The following is a 16,389-nucleotide window of genomic DNA, read 5'->3' on the forward strand; positions in this document are numbered from 1 at the left end:
GCTCTAGCGCTTTCAGTGACAATTGCGCGGTCGTGCTACACTGTACCCAAATTAAATTTTTATCATTTTGTTCGCACAAATAGAGCTTTATTTTGGTGTTATTTATTTGCGACTCCGTTTTTTATTTTTTGCGATATAAGCGCAAAAAAAGCGGAAATTTGGGAAAGAAACAATATTTTCTTTTTTCTATTTTAAAAGAAATCCAATAAAATCTAATTTTGTCATAAATTTAAGCCAAAATGTATTCTGCTACATGTTTTTGGTAAAAAAAAATCCGTTAAGTGTATAATAATTGGTTTGTGTGATCACGGACATATGTATGCAAATTATCATGTACATATGTGTGCAGGTGATCACGTACATATGTGTGCAGATAATCAATGGGACATGTGATTTTAGTGGGACATATGTGGGGGACATGTTTTTATTATTAGGGACATGTGTTTTTATTATTTGGGGACATGTATGTTTTGGGGACATGTGTGTTTTGGGGACATGTGTGGGGACATTGTGTTTATACTGTGTGCTTTGTTGTGTGCTTTCACTAGACTGCTGATCAGTGAGTAAAAAGCTGTAAAAAACAGCTCATACTCACTGATCATCAGCCGGCTGCAGCGATCTGCTCTCCTCTCCTCAGCGATGACTTCTGTGTGAGGAGAGGAGGAGCCGATTGCCTAGCAACCAGCTGTTTGTTTACATCACATGACGGCCGTGATTGGACACGGCTGTCATGTGATCAGGAGGGCCAATCACAGAACCCTCCTGCCGATCTGAGATGTGCCGTGTCCGGGTGACACAAGCACATCGCGATCCCGCTCCTTCTAAAGGACGTTCTTGAACGTCCTATCAGAAGTAGACGGCTCCCACCCGGCCGTATATGTGCATTGGTCGGGTGGGAAGTGGTTAAAGATTTGGTCTACTGGTCACTTTTGTATTACTTTTTACTGACATAAAGGGACTGACTAGTCCTGTTTGTGACAGAATACACAAACTCACTGAGAATTCAGAAGTTTTAACCACTTCAGCCCCGGACCATTTGGCTGGCCAAAGACCAGAGCACTTTTTGTGATTTGGCACTGCATCACTTTGATTGACAATTGCGCGATCGAGCGACATGGCTCCCAAAAAAAATCAACGTCCCTTTTCCCGCACAAATAGTGCTTTGTTTTGGTGGTATTTGATCACCTCTGTGAGTAGAAAATTCTGGACAGCTGCACTCCAAATGAAATTTCTTGTGCCTTTATTAGAACATCAGGATCACAATGTACACGTCACAGCAAAGTAATACAAAACCAAAAACAGCTAATTCGTTTTACACAATACATAGTGCTTACTCATAACTCAGCTATGAGTAAGCACTACGTTTAGTGTGAAACACGTCAGCATTTTTGGTTCTGTATTACTTTGCTGTGTGATGTTCTAATAAAGGCACAAGAAATGTCATTTGGAGTGCGTCTGTCCAGAAATTTCTACTCACCTTGATTTGCTGTATGCATTAGCCAGCACCTGTGGCTCTTCATTTCCTGGAGGAAAAACTTTTTGGTTTCAGCAGACCTACCTGGAGCAGTGGTAACCCCATCTCTTTATCTGGATTTGTGGACTTTATAAACAAAAAAAAGATTCAATTTTGAAAAAAAACGCATAATTTTTAACTTTTTGCTATAATAAATATCCCCAAAAATATATAAAAAACATTTTTTCTCCTCAGTTTATGTATTCTTCTACATATTTTTGGTTAAAAAAAAATCACAATAAGTGTACAATAAAGTTACACACACAGTTCCAGGTTCTCCGTGTGCCCCGAGCAATCGTGGAAGCCCGGCAGTGATCGAGACCACCGGGCACTTACATCGGCTCAGGGGGCTACAGGGGAGCGCGTCCTCTAGTGCCCGTCTATGGTACCAACGTACTATGATGGTGATTCGCGCAGCTGAGCCATGTTGCCACAGTATGACTGCGGCAGCTGGTTGGCATGCGGTTAAACAATGTATTCTGCAGAAGAGGATGTGGGTAGAGAGTTCCAAAAAAGCTAAAATGAGAGGTTGTGATTCTGCAATTTGAGGAGCTGTTGCCATAAACAAACTACATACACGGGGTTATTTACTAAAGGCAAATCCACTTTGCACTGCAAGTGCACTTGGAAGTAAAGTCACTGTAGATCTGAGGGGGACATGCAAGGAAAATAAAAAACAGCATTTTAGCTTGCACATGATTGGATGATAAAATCAGCAGAGCTTCCACTCATTTCAGATCTACCCCTTAGATTTAACCACTTGCTTACTGGGCACTTAAACCCCCCTCAGTCCCAGACCAATTTTCAGCTTTCAGCGCTGATGCACTTTGAATGACAATTGCGCGGGCATACAACACTGTACCCAAATGACATTTTTATCATTTTTTTCCCACAAATAGAGCTTTCTTTTGGTGGTAATTAATTACAGCTCGGAGTTTTATTTTTTGCTAAACAAACAAAAAAAGATGCAAAAAATAAATAAATAAAAAAAAACATGTTTAATAGTTTGTTATAAAATTTTGCAAACGGGTCATTTTCTCCTTCATTGAAGTGCGCTGATGAGGCGGCACTGATAGGCTGCACTGGTGGGCACTGATGGGCTACATTGGTGGGCACTGATAGGCTGCATTGGTGGGCACTGATAGGCTGCACTGGTGGGCACTGATAGGCATAGTTAAGGCGGCACTAATAGGCACAGATAAGGCGCCACCGATGGGCACAGATAAGGCGGCACTGATGAGCAAAGATGGGCACAGATAAGGTGGCATGGATGGGTGGCACAGATGGGGGGCACGGATGGGTGGCACGGATGGGCACTGATAGGTACCACTGATAGATGGGACTGATGGGCACTGATAGGTGGCACTGATAGGTGGCACTGCTGGGCACTGATGGGCGGCACTGCTGGGCACTGATAGATGACACTGATGGGCACGGATATGTGGCACTGGGGTGCAGCACCTTTGTTGAGGCAGATTGTGGGCACTGCTGGGTGGCACTGCTGGGTGGCACTGTGGGCACTGCTGGGTGGCACTATGGGCACTGCTGGGTGGCACTGACGGGGGGCACTTACTTTTTTAATGTGGCACTGGCAGGGGGCAGGTGGGACTGATGTCCTGATCACGGCCGCCGGTGAACGGCTTTTTTTTTTTGGAGGAATAATAGCCGATTACCGGCTCCGTTATATCACATGATCAGCTGTCATTGGCTGACAGCTGATCACGTGATAAGGGGTCGGGATCGACCCCTTGCACGGATCGGTGATCAAGCGAGTCTCGATCACAGAGCGCGCCGCGCGCATCCCCTCAGGGGGCGTGCAGGGCACTCGTGCACGGGACTACGTCTATTGACGTCGTCCCGGAAAAGTAGATCCGCGCTGTAGCCGTCATTTGGCTATAGTGCGGATCTCAAGTGGTTAAAGCGACTGCACTTCCAAATTCACTTGCAGTGAAGGAAGCCTGGTTGCACATTTGTTGGAGGTGTGGGCAGCTGAAGATTTAGAGCGACTGCACTTTCAAGTGCACTTGCAGTGCAAAGTGGATTTGCCTTTCGTAAATAACCCCCACAGTGTATCATTGTCTAAGTATATCACAGGTTGATATTCCATTAATAAACACGTGGAAGTAATTACATAACAGTGCAGCAATTTATGCCATACACACATGGCGGTAATTATATAACAGTGCAGCAATTTATAGCAACCTATCATACTTTAATTGTTAACTTGTCTGAGTACAGTAATCTGAAATCTAATGTAATACATTTGAAATAATTGAACAAGATCTTTAGAAATAATATATTTTCATTGATTCAGGTTATTCTTGTAAGCCAGTGTTAAATGGTTTATGTTAACCCTTTAACTGCCACATTTGCTGGAAAACTTGATCTGTTAAAGTAAGTTGAAAAATAACAGACTTATTGACTGATAATAAAGGAAAAAAGCCTAAAAAAAACAACAAAAAACAAATGTCACCAATAAGCTGCTATATAGTATTTTCTGTTGTTGGGTTTTAATATTTTACACTTTCAAAGTAACCAAATTATTGACTCTGCAGGGATTTCTCCTGTGGCATAAAACTCAAAGATGCACAATAGTTTAAATGGTTAAATGTAAGAATGTTTTGCAGTTTGTGAACTTGTCTATAGTCATTTCTTTTGTTTGTTATTTTTTTGTCTTTTTTGAATTGTATTCAAAATAAATACTTGATTTAAAAAAAAAAAGAATTATATCATTTCAATGTAAATGTCCATTATTTTTTCATACTTCAAAATTGACTACAGTTTTCATACTAAGAAGAATACTGACACTATTGCTGTTGTTGTCCAAAGTAGTTATCAGCAGGGACGCAAAGTAGAAAACAATTGATTTGTGTAATGAGGTAATTGAAGTCAAAAGGATGCATGGTAACTGTTGAAGTCTGGGAAGACTCATTGTGGCGCCCTATAGAGATGAGTCTAATACATTACTTTACCCAAAATAGATTTCTGAATCCTGAGTTTGTTCCTATGGAGACAAAAGGAGGGTTCTTGTTGCCTTGGGAACTCATTTCACGTTATGGGGGCTTTCACAAATAAAATGTCTTATATAAATCAATTTGTACATTATTTGTGTATGTGTGTGAGTATATATAAATATATATGTATATCTATATATATTTTTTTTGTTCTTGCAAAAGAAAATTGCACAAGAATGGGTATGGTTGATGGGCTGTCTTGGTCCATGAATCTGTATGTGTACATAAAGTTTGATTTCATTAGGGTATTAGCAACAAGTTGCCATATAAACTTTAGCTCTTTTGAAACATATGATGCATTTATTTTACATGTAAAATAATTATATCAGCTAGGACATTTCTGAAGTTCCTGAGGGTGCAAGTGTGTTTGTCAGTGCATGGCTATACGATAATAGGACTAGTCCTAATGGGAGTGTGTTCAAATTATACTCTGTTGAGAATAACCATTATGTTTCTCAAAATGTATTGCAGGATGTAAAAAAAAAACTTTGCACCAAAGAAAAAAATACATTAACTACTTCCAGACCAAGGCCGTCATATGACGTCCTTGATTTCAGTGGGAATATCTGAATAATACCTGCAGCTCCAGGTATCATTCAGATATCCTAGTTTTCAGCCAGTGATTCTGTGCACCATAAGAATGATCATAGCGGCAGTTCTTCTGCTTGATTGTTCTTACAGGCGACGGGATGGGACAACTCCCCTCCTGCCACCATCCGGTGCTTCTCCGCGCTTTCCCGTGCCATCAGGGACCCAGAGAAAGAATTGGCCATCGCTGGATGATGACCATAAATATTTCCTGTGAGCAGATGGTCACCAGTCATCTCTATGACCATCGGAGGCACGGGCGCAATGTCATGACGTCACATCAGGGCTGCAATTGTAAACAAAGCCGCGATCGCGGCTGGTAAGCATGAGATCGCAATTTTTTTATTGATCTCATGCTTTCCAGCCTGGAGGAGATATGTGGGGTCTTAGTGACCCCACATCTCTCCATAAAGAGGACCTGTCATGCACCATTCCTATTAAAAGGGATGTTTACATTCTTTGTAATAGAAATAAAAGTGATTTTAAAAAAATGACAAAGAGAAAGTGTAAAAAATAAATAAATAAATAAATAAATAAACAATAAAAAAAATTAAAGCATCCCTGTCCCCGGTAGCTCACACTCAAAAGCGAACACACATGTAAATCCAGCCCACATATGTAAACGCTGTTCAAACCACATATGTGAGGTATCACCAAATGCGTTAGAGCACAAGCACTAGACCTCCTCTAAGCCCTTGTACACACGGTAGGAGATTCAGACAACCAAATCCGTCGGAGTAATTTCCGACGGATTAATTCCAGAAGAAGTCCGGAAGTGATGTTGCATACACACGGTCGGACTAAGTTGTCGGAAAATCCGATTGTACATAATGTGATGATGTTATTTCATTAGGATGGGACTACGTTCAGGCTAGTAGCCAATAGCTTTGGTCTAGGAATTTGATCTGAGCATGCGTGGCACTTTGTCCATCGGAGTAGTCTACACATGATCGGAGTATGTCCGATAGGAGCATTTTGTCGGAAAATTTTACCGGCAAGTTGGAAAAGTTGGTCCGTCGGATATTCTGACGGAAACAGTCCGATGCAGACCACACACAGACGGAATATCCGACAAAACTGTCCGATAGGAAACATTCCGTCGATCTATGCACAAGCACTTTATTTCACAACAAAGTGGGACTGTCAATTGAAATGTTTGTTTTACATATTGATGAAAATTCATACAAGCTAAGCGTGGTGTCTTTTCTCTTTTATAGACATGTGCATTCATTATCGCCCAAATGCATTTTAACCTAAATTTCGGGGATTTTCGTGTTTGTTTTAACAAAAAGATAATGAACGCCCAGAATCCAAAATATTTTTATTCCAAAATATATTTATTTTAATATCCATTATATTTTCATATCGTTCCGAAAACAGTTTGATATAGATAAATAGAAGATTCAACATGGCGGTGACAATAGCAATCTGTGTCTAACGAACGTGCAGTAATACCGTTCGACATACGATTGTCGCGAGCGGACATTTATGGTCAAATTCTCTGCCCATAGGCTATAGAAGAATTCTAATGTTTTTTGACTAGTAATGTTAATTAATAATTATAATTATTACTAGTCAAACAACAATAGAATTCTACTATAGCTTGTGTGCAGAGCATTTATTTTTGGGTCAAAATTGAAAATTCCGAAACAAAATATTTCAGTGTCTACTCTTTTATGGTAGGATGTAGCTTGACAGTGCTGAATGCTATACTGAGTAGTATTGGCATTTAGGGCTCTTTTAGTTAAGGGAGAAGGTTCTGGAGTTCAAATTGTTGAGGTCTGGTATGGATTTTGGGAACCCCACATGTTTGTTTTTAAATGGGGTTCCCATTAAAATCCATAGCAGACCTTAAGAGCCGGTTCACACAGCGGGCGATGCGAGGCGACACGACTCGCCTCGCCTCGCTCTCGCAAGTCGCCCCCGTTCTGTACAATGGAACCGTTCTGAGAGGAGCGACTCGAGTCGCTCCGACTCAGAAAAAAGGTTCCTGTACTACTTTTGGGCGACCTCGGGGCGACTTGCATTGACTTCTATACAGAAGTCATTTGCAAGCCGCCGCTGAGGCCGCGGCAGGTCGCGGCGAGGCAAGTCAGAGTCGCCTCGCCTCGCCTCGCCTGCAGTGTGAACCGGCCCTAAGGGCCAAGTTTTAATTACCAGCATTCTTTTGTTTACATTCATCTGTCAGCAGAGAACACAATGGTGCTTAGCAGAGTTTAGGTGCATTTAGGAGCTTTCAGTTTTTTTTTCTCCTGGCAAATCGCTCCCAGAAATGAAAACCAGAGGTTTTTTTTCTGCTCCTGAATGCTGAAGCTTATAAAATGCCTTTAGACTAAAATAGTGTGCATTAAAACTATTTTTAGAGGCAGAACAAATAAAAAAAGCTAAACGTTGCTGCTAGCAGCATTCTGTTGGTGTGTATGGAACCTGAAAATTATTTTCAATTGTCAGTAAATTAATTTTAACATAAATGTACAGGGTGCTACCTTTGGCTAAAGCTGATAGGTCCGGGGTCTTGTTACATTGGGCAATCACACTTTCTTTGATGATCCCATAATGACAAAAGTGAATATTTATTGTTGGGAATTGTAGGCACCCCTGTATTATTGCTATCACAGTTAGTGTTTCATTGGCCATTACTACTTTTTGATGCACTGGAATTGCTGCATTATGTGCTCATTGGAGCACATAGAAGGATTGCTATTACCATCCTTTGTATAGTTTGTTGGTACTTATGACTGGATATATTGATATTTACTAGAGCAGTTAGTAATGCTGTCTAAGGGATGTTGCTGTTAAAAGCATATGATTGCTGTCAAAATGAAGACAGTAAATTGCTGATTTATGAACTCCTCTTTTTAACTATTATTTTGACTATATACAGAGACCAAACTAGTTTAATATAAATGGAAATATCATATCAAATCTTTTATCTCTGCACAGAGTAGCATAAGTTACACTCTAAAGTAAGACTAAGGATTTATTAAATACAGGGTAAAGAGTCCAATGTACTCTAGCTATATTGTGTCTCTAGGCACAAGATGACAGACTAAGAAAATAGACATTATTACAACAACATGTAGTGTCAACCGCTGAAAGATAGGACTGGTGTGACGAAGTTCATGAGATCATAAAAAGTCAGGTTCAACTAAACAACATAGCCATGTGCAATGGAATTGAAGGGCATTGGAAACATCAATATTGGTTTCATTTGCTGTGAGCTTAATGGCTTTGTTATGCAATATAGTTGTTCTGTGTAGTATTACTGGCCTCCTTTACACATGATAAACTATAATCTACATTTATAACATCACATTGAAGAAGAAATATGTAGAAATGTATACTATTTAAAGCCATTCATGTTTTTCATTATAATCAAAAAGATGCCTTTAGTGAAGTATGTGAAAAGGAAGCAATACCTTTTATTCATTATGAGTTTAGCATTGTATTGTTTTGTGTGTGCACGCACATGTGTTTTTTTACATGCTTTACTAATAATTTAATACTAGGGCCAGCTATTACTGTAATCCTAATGTGCTCTTGGCATACTCCATCCAATCTATATTATGCTAGCAAGCCTCATAACACACATCAAAAGCATTTTTCCAGTCTAAAATGCTTACATTTTTATTTAAAAATACATTTAATTTTTCAGGGCATCTACAATTTTCTTTCTTACTCAAAGCCTTTCTTGCATTTTGGTAACAGTATATCGAAAGTTACACAAAAAAATACTGAAGCTAATAATACTTTGAATTTAAAAATCATACACTGTTTGTAATGCTTGCCAGTTACATGTAATAAGCTTTAAACTATAAAATAACTTGATCCCGTGCAGAGAGCCTTAATCTCAGACCATTTTAAAGTCAAGCTAAGAAAGCACCCACAAAATGATATGTAATTCAAGCTGCCATTATGACATTAGTTGTTCAAATACTGCTCAAGAGAAGTGTAATGTTAAGAAAAGTATAGTTAAGAGCCAATTTGTATGATCTATGATCAACTTGGATGAACAAGGGCACTCAAGAAAAGATGTTTAAAAGACTCACCATCTGCCAACATGTTAATGGAAAAATATGTTTCAGTTGCCAAGAAGACTGTGACATTTTAAAATAAAAGTGAATATTAAGTTATAACAATCTTTGATCTGTATCTTTTACTCTCAAAATGTTCTAAAATATATTTCACAATTGATATAGTACTGATTTATATGGGTTTTTACCAAACCCTTATTTTCCCATTTACACATGCAAAAGGCTTTTATGAACACCTTTCCTGCTACTGCTTGAATATTGTTGCATCTAATCCCAGTCATTAGGTTGACAATTCAAACAAAGCCCTGCTTCTCTGCCTAGATGGCCACCTCTACTTGGAGAGTCAGTGTGGAACAAGGCATTGTAACTCAGTAATGGGGGAAAGAAATCACTGCAGGCACTACTAGGCAGTCATATGCCGTCTGCCTGCATTTTTTTGTAAACAATGTCCACATTTCAGGTCCTCTTTTGGCTAAATTATCTGACTTTTCCTGCATATGCTACATTCTGTCAATAAACAATTTCTGATATAAATTTGATTGAGTTAAAGTGAAATTCTAGTCAATACTTTTTTAAGTTGAAAAGAGTGGGATAAAGTTATCACTAGAAATTAAAGATGCACTTCCAATTCTAGGACATTGCCTATTTCCAGGACAGAAGTCTATCCCTTTTGCCAGCTATTTAAAGTGTATTTTCATGTGAATAGGTTTGGATTTATGTTGTAAAAATTATTGTTTTCAAAAGAGCTTACTAAGTGTGTTAAATGTAATTTGTAAAAAGAAACCCACCCAAGGTGTTAATTTTTGGAAGTTCATTTTTATACTGTCTGTGAATGAAAATATACCACTTTGTAGTAGAGAAAAATGATGTGTCATTTTCAAGTTCAATTTCACAGAAAAGCTGACATCTCACCTTAATATAGAGAAGTCTGTAAAGCTTGAGAAAAATGCTGTTAAAGTTGGGTTTCAAGAAAATAGCAAGATGTGCAGAAGAACAACTTGTTTTTTTTTTTTTTGTTTTTTTTACAAATGTTAAAAATTTACCATTATTAGTAAAAAGATAAATAAATAAAAGTGCCATAAAAGTGCCATAAATCCTTCCCATAGTTTGTGGACACTATAACTTTTGCACAAACCAATGAATATACACTTATTGCGATTTTTATTTACCAAAAATATGTAGAAGAATACATATTGGCCTAAACTGATGAAGAAATTTGTTTTAGAAAAGCATTTTTGGGGATAATTATTATAGCAAAAAGTAAAAAATATTGCTTATTTTACAAAATTGTCGCACTTTTTTGTTTATAGCGCAAAAAATAAAAAACGCAGAGGTGATCAAATACCACCAAAAGAAAGTTCTATTTGTGGGAAAAAAGGATGTCAAATGTTTGTTTGGGTACAACATCGCACAACCGCGCAATTGTCAGCTAAATAGACGCAGTGCCAAATCGCAAAAGATGGCCTGGTCATTAAGGGGGTAAAATCTTCCTGGGCTGAAGTGGTTAATTTTAATCCTTTGAATATACTAGCAGAGTTTAGGACACAATTATCGACGCTTTACTCTCACACTACATGTTTAACCCAGCCCTAGCAGAGGATTTGTTAAGCAAATCTAGCTCTCTCAAATATCAGACACCTCATTAATTAATTTAGAATCTGGCATCACTTCAACAGAGGTATGTAAAAACCATTAAAACTCTGAATTCAGGAAAAAGGGTCTTGATGATTTCTCCTTCCTGATCTAAAAATAATTTGCTGATATGCTGTATATTCAATTGGTAGCAATATGTAATGAGATAAAAACTTCTAAAACGTTGTCCTCTGAAATGTTAAAAGCCCACATATTGATGTAATAAAATCCCCATCAGTGGACAAACTATAGTTCCATTTAGCTTCTAAATGACTTAACCACTTGACCACTGGGCACTTAAACACCCTTAATAACCAGACCAATTTTCAGCTTTCAGTGCTCTCACAATTTGAATGACAATTACTCGGTCATGCAACACTGTACCCATCTGAAATTTTCGTCCTTTTTTTCCCACAAATAGAGCTTTCTTTTGGTGGTATTTGATCACCTCTGCGTTTTTAATTTTTTGTGCTATTAATGAAAAAATACCGAAAATTTTGTTAAAAAAAGCATTTTTCTTCATTTCTATTAAAATTTTTTGCAAATAAGTAATTTTTCTTCATAAATTTGGCCAAAAATGTATACTGCTAAATGTCTTTAGTAAAAATAACCCAAATTAGTGGATATTATTTATTCTGCGTGAAAGTTATAGGGTCTACAAGCTATGGTGCCAATCACTGAAAATGTATCAATTTGATCACAGCTGATGTACTGACAGTCTATCTCATTTCTGGAGACCCTAACAAGCCAGTAATGTACAAAAACCCCCCAAATGACCCCTTTTTGGAAAGTAGACATTCCAAGGTATTTAGTACGTGGCACGGTTAGTTTTTTGAAGTTGTAATTTTTTCCCACAATTCTTTGCAAAATAAAGATTTTTTTTATTTTAATTTTTTTTCACACCAAATTGTCATTTTACCAGGCTATTTCTCTCACACGGCATATACATTCCACAAATGAAACCCCAAAATACATTCTGCTGCTCCTCCTGAGTACGGTGATACCACTTGTGTTAGACTTTTACACAGCCTGGCCACATACACAAGTCCAACATTGAAGTAGCAACTTCAGGCGTTCTAGGAGCATAAATTACACATCTAATACCTCAACCACCTATTACACTTATGAAGGCCCTGGAGCACCAGGACAATAGAAACGCCCACAAAGTGACCCCATTTTGGAAAGCTAACACCCAGGTGGGCACTGATGGGCACAGGTGGGCACTGATGGACACAGGCGCCACTGATGGACACAGGCGGCACTGATGGACACAGGCGGCACTGATGGGGCACTGCAGTGGCACAGGTGGCACTGATGGGCGCAGGTGGCACTGATGGGCGCAGGTGGCACTGATGGGCACAGGTGGCACTGATGGGCACTATAGTGACTTTGGTGACACTGGTGTGGCTCTGGTGGCACTGATTAGCACACAGATGGCACTGGTGGGCACAGGCGGCACTGGTGGGCACATGCGGCACTGGTGGGCACAGGCGGCACTGGTGGGCACAGGCGGCACTGGTGGGCACAGACGGCACTGATGTGGCACTGCAGTGGCGCAGATGAGCACTGATGGGCACAGATGGCACTGATGGGCACAGGTGGCACTGATGGGCACAGGTGGCACTGATGGGCACAGGTGGCACTGGTGTGGCACTGGTGTGGCACTGGTATGGCACTGGTATGCACTGTAGTGGCACTGGTATGCACTGGTATGCACTGGGGTGGCACTGGGGTGGCTCTGCTGGCACAGAGGTGGCACAGAGGTGGCACAGAGGTGGCACAGAGGTGGCACAGAGGTGGCAAAGGTGGCACAGGTCGCACAGGTGGCACAGATGTGGCACAGGTGATAGATGGCACTGGTCTGTCACTGGTCTGGCACTGTTCTGGCACTGTTGTGGCACTATTTGGGCACTGCTGGGCACTGCTGGGCACTCACGGTTATCTTTTATTTTCACTGGGATGTTCTCCTCTCCTCTCACGCTGCATCGGTGTGAGGAGAGGAGACTGATGACCTTAGCTTGACCCGGCAAGCCGAATTGTTTACATTTGTGATCGCTCCGTCATTGGACGGAGCGATCACGTGGTAAAGGACCGCTGCCATTGGTCCTTTACCGCGATCCGTGTTGCGCCGGGTCCCGTGAACTCGGCGAGCACGGATGTTCCGGCGTGCGCGCCCCAGGGGGGCGCGCACGAACGATTCTCCGGGAGGCCGTTAATTAACGGCCTCTTAGAGATAGCAAACCGACCTATAGCCGTTAATCGGCTATAGGCCGGTTATTAAGTGGTTAAAAACACTCACTAAAATTATAGCCCAATAACTAAATACTAACTTAGGTCAATCAATCCATCAAGGTCAAATTGGTTTTATACACTTAAAGCAGGAGTAAACCCAGTTTCAAAAAACACTTACTGTATTTATTGGCGTATAACACTCACTTTTTCACCCTGAAAATTGGGTGAAAATAGTGTGTGCGTGTTATACGACAATACTTCAATTTTAGATGCCTTGGAGGGGACAGGGAGGGGGTGGGACAAGCTTAGATACAGTGAGAATCTCCTGTTTACTTGGCGGCCTCTGTAATAGGAAGTCCCATCCCCTGGGCCACCATTGGACCACTGTTCTGTCTATCATAGGAGATTCTCACTGTATGTAATCTGTCAGCGTACGTCATGCTCCATTCCTTGTCCTCTATAGGCTGCAGATGGGCATCGATCAGGATGCACTGATTGCAATGGTGAGGCTGCTGCGTTGATGGCAATGGCGAGACTGCTGCATTAATGTGGACTGATGAGGCTGCATTGATGGCACTTGTGAGGTTGCAGATGGGCACTGACCCTTATTTTGCTTCAAAGTTCCTTATTTAAAATTTAATTTTTTTTCCTGAAACTTCCCTCTTAAAATTAATGTGCGTGTTATATGCCTGTGCGTGTTATACCCCAATAAATACGGTACATTCCCGGCATGCCTTAAATGCTAACTTTCACATTGGTTGTGCTCTCAACAAAATTTTCAAACCATCCAGTGGCTGATTTCAGAAGCTATTATTCTTTCTGTGGGCATAGAAAAATCATTTGATAATCTATCTTGGCAATACATGCACATTACTTTGGGTTCAGAGAACACTTCTTGAATTGGATAACAGCCTTATACTCAGATCCCTCTGCCTCTATATGATAATGTGAGATCCAATCCTCCCTTTTTCTTTCAACATGGGAATTATCTTCCTCTTATCTGTAATTGTTCTGCTCTCTTATGCTCCTAGAACCAATATCGAATCTCCTGGCTTGGAAGATTAAATTCTATTGAAACAAAGCTTCTTTCTAAAGTCTAGTCCACTACTGGAACCAAGGTTTTTATAAAGTTTCTAAGAAACGACTTGTTTGAACTTTGTATGCTTTGAGATTAAGAGCAGAAAAAACAACATATACTCTTAGCCCTTGTACACACGGTCGGAGAATCTGTCGGAATGAGTCTTATCGGACCGTGTCGTCAGATAATCCGACTGTGTGTGGTATGCATCGGACTGATTCCGTCCGAATCTCCGTCCGACCCAATTTTCTAACATGTTGGAAATATTTCCCAACCAACTGGGCCGGACGGACCTAATCCGATCATGTGTAGAGCATTTTCATCGGACCAAGTGCCAAGCATGCTCAGATCAAATTCCTACATCAAAGCTATTGGCTACTAGCCTGAATGTAGTCCCATCGTAACGAAATTACGTCATCACGTTCTGAAAGATCGGATTTTTCGCCAACTTGGCCCGACCGTGTGTATGCAAGAGTTTCGAACACAATCCGTTGGACTAAATCCGACGGGCAAAATCTGACGGATTTGGTTGGCAAAATCTCCGACCGTGTGTATGTGGGCTTAGGGTGACAAGAAGTATACAGTGCCTTGAAATTTTCCACATTTTGTCATGCTAAAGCCAAAAACATACATGGATTTTATTGTTTTTTTTGTGATAGACCAACACAAAGTGGCACATAATTGTGAAGTGGAAGGAAAATGATAAATGGTTTTCAAAATGTCTTACAAATATCTGAAAAGTGAATAATTTTGTAGAGCCACCTTTCACTGCAATTACAGTACTGAAATACTGAAAGTCTTTTTGGGTATCTCTCTACTAGCTTTGCACATCTAGAGAGTGAAAATTTTGCCCAGTCTTCATTGCAAAATAGCTCAAGCTTGGATGGAGAGTAGGGATGGTATTTTTGAATCGACTCGGCATGAGTTTGATTCGAACATCGGGTATTTGCTCACAAACGAACCAAACATATGGAACATTTGTGGCAAATTCAAACACCGCGTAGTGCCTCATAATGCACTATGAGATAGCAGCACATTGACGGCTGCTGATTTGCATGCTTTGGCCACATTGACGGCTGCTGATCTGCATGCTTTGGCCAGTCACAGTACAATCTGCTGTAAGAGCCATGATTGGCCAAAGACAGGGTGCCTTTGGACAATCATGGCTCAGGGGGCTAAGTCCACATGTAGAATATATAGTTACATAGTTAGTAAGGTTGAATAAAGACACCAGTCCATCCAGTTCAACCTGAGTGAGTGTCTACAATTGTCCCTATCCCTGTACATTGCACACTCACATTGGTCCCTACCCTCAAGGAGCCCACAATCCAAGGTCCCCATTCATATACTAGGGCCAATTTTTAGATAAAAGCTAATTAACATATCTGCATGTCTTTGGAGTGTGGGAGGAAACCCACGCAGGCACAGGCAGAACATGCAAACTCCAGGCAGGTAGTGTCATGGTTGGGATTCGAACCAGCGGCAATGTATTAATATAATAATTATATATATATATATATATATATATATCATGTAGTATGAATGCATGTATATAAATATAAATATAAATATATATATATATATATATATATATATATATATATATATATATATATATATATATATATATATATATATATATATATATACAGTGCAGATTATATAATAGTGCATTGAAGGGGAAACCTATAACAGGATTAGTAAAAAAAACAGCATGGGGTCCCCCTCAAAACCCATTTGGTGTGGTATAGATTTTAATGCCCAAAAAAAAACTGCCTGAACGATACCAGCTCCCCAAAGTACCTTGACCCCATTTTGATGGCCCAGTGGTTGTGGGGTCTGTGGGTGGGGGGGGGGCTTTTCAGAATTTGGAAGCCCTCTTTAACAAGGGGACCCCCAGATCCCACCCCTCCCCCTATGTGACTGGGTATTGGGTACATTGAACCCCTACCCATTCAATAAAAAAGGTGCCAAAATTAAAAACACAATATATCGTTTTTGATTCTCCCACCTGAGCTGTGGATCTCTGCAGCTCCTCAAGAGTTACCATGGGCTTCTTGGCTGCTTCTCTGATTAATGATCTCCTTGCCCGGCCTGTCACTTTAGGTGGGTGGCCATGTCTTGGTAGGTTTGCAGTTGTGCCATACTCTTTCCATTTTCAGATGATGGATTGGACAGTGCTCTGTGAGATGTTCAAAGCCTGGGATATTTTTTTATAACCTAACCCTGCTTTAAATTTCTCCACAACTTTAACCCTGACCTGTCCGATGTGTTTCTTGGCCTTCATGATACTGTTTG

At 40.2% G+C, this 16,389-nt stretch overlaps 1 protein-coding gene across 5 annotated transcripts in view; it reads left to right on the top strand.

Moving 5' to 3' along the window:
• AUTS2 (activator of transcription and developmental regulator AUTS2) overlaps positions 1-16,389 on the top strand; it is a 1,910,865-nt gene that overhangs the window by 256,323 nt on the left and 1,638,153 nt on the right. The gene's annotated exons all lie outside the window — the stretch shown is intronic.

The sequence above is a fragment of the Lithobates pipiens genome, unplaced genomic scaffold (assembly GCF_037356315.1).
Source record: "Lithobates pipiens isolate NorthernLeopardFrog02 unplaced genomic scaffold, aLitPip1_a1.2 Scaffold_16, whole genome shotgun sequence".
In the NCBI taxonomy this organism is placed as follows: domain Eukaryota; kingdom Metazoa; phylum Chordata; class Amphibia; order Anura; family Ranidae; genus Lithobates; species Lithobates pipiens.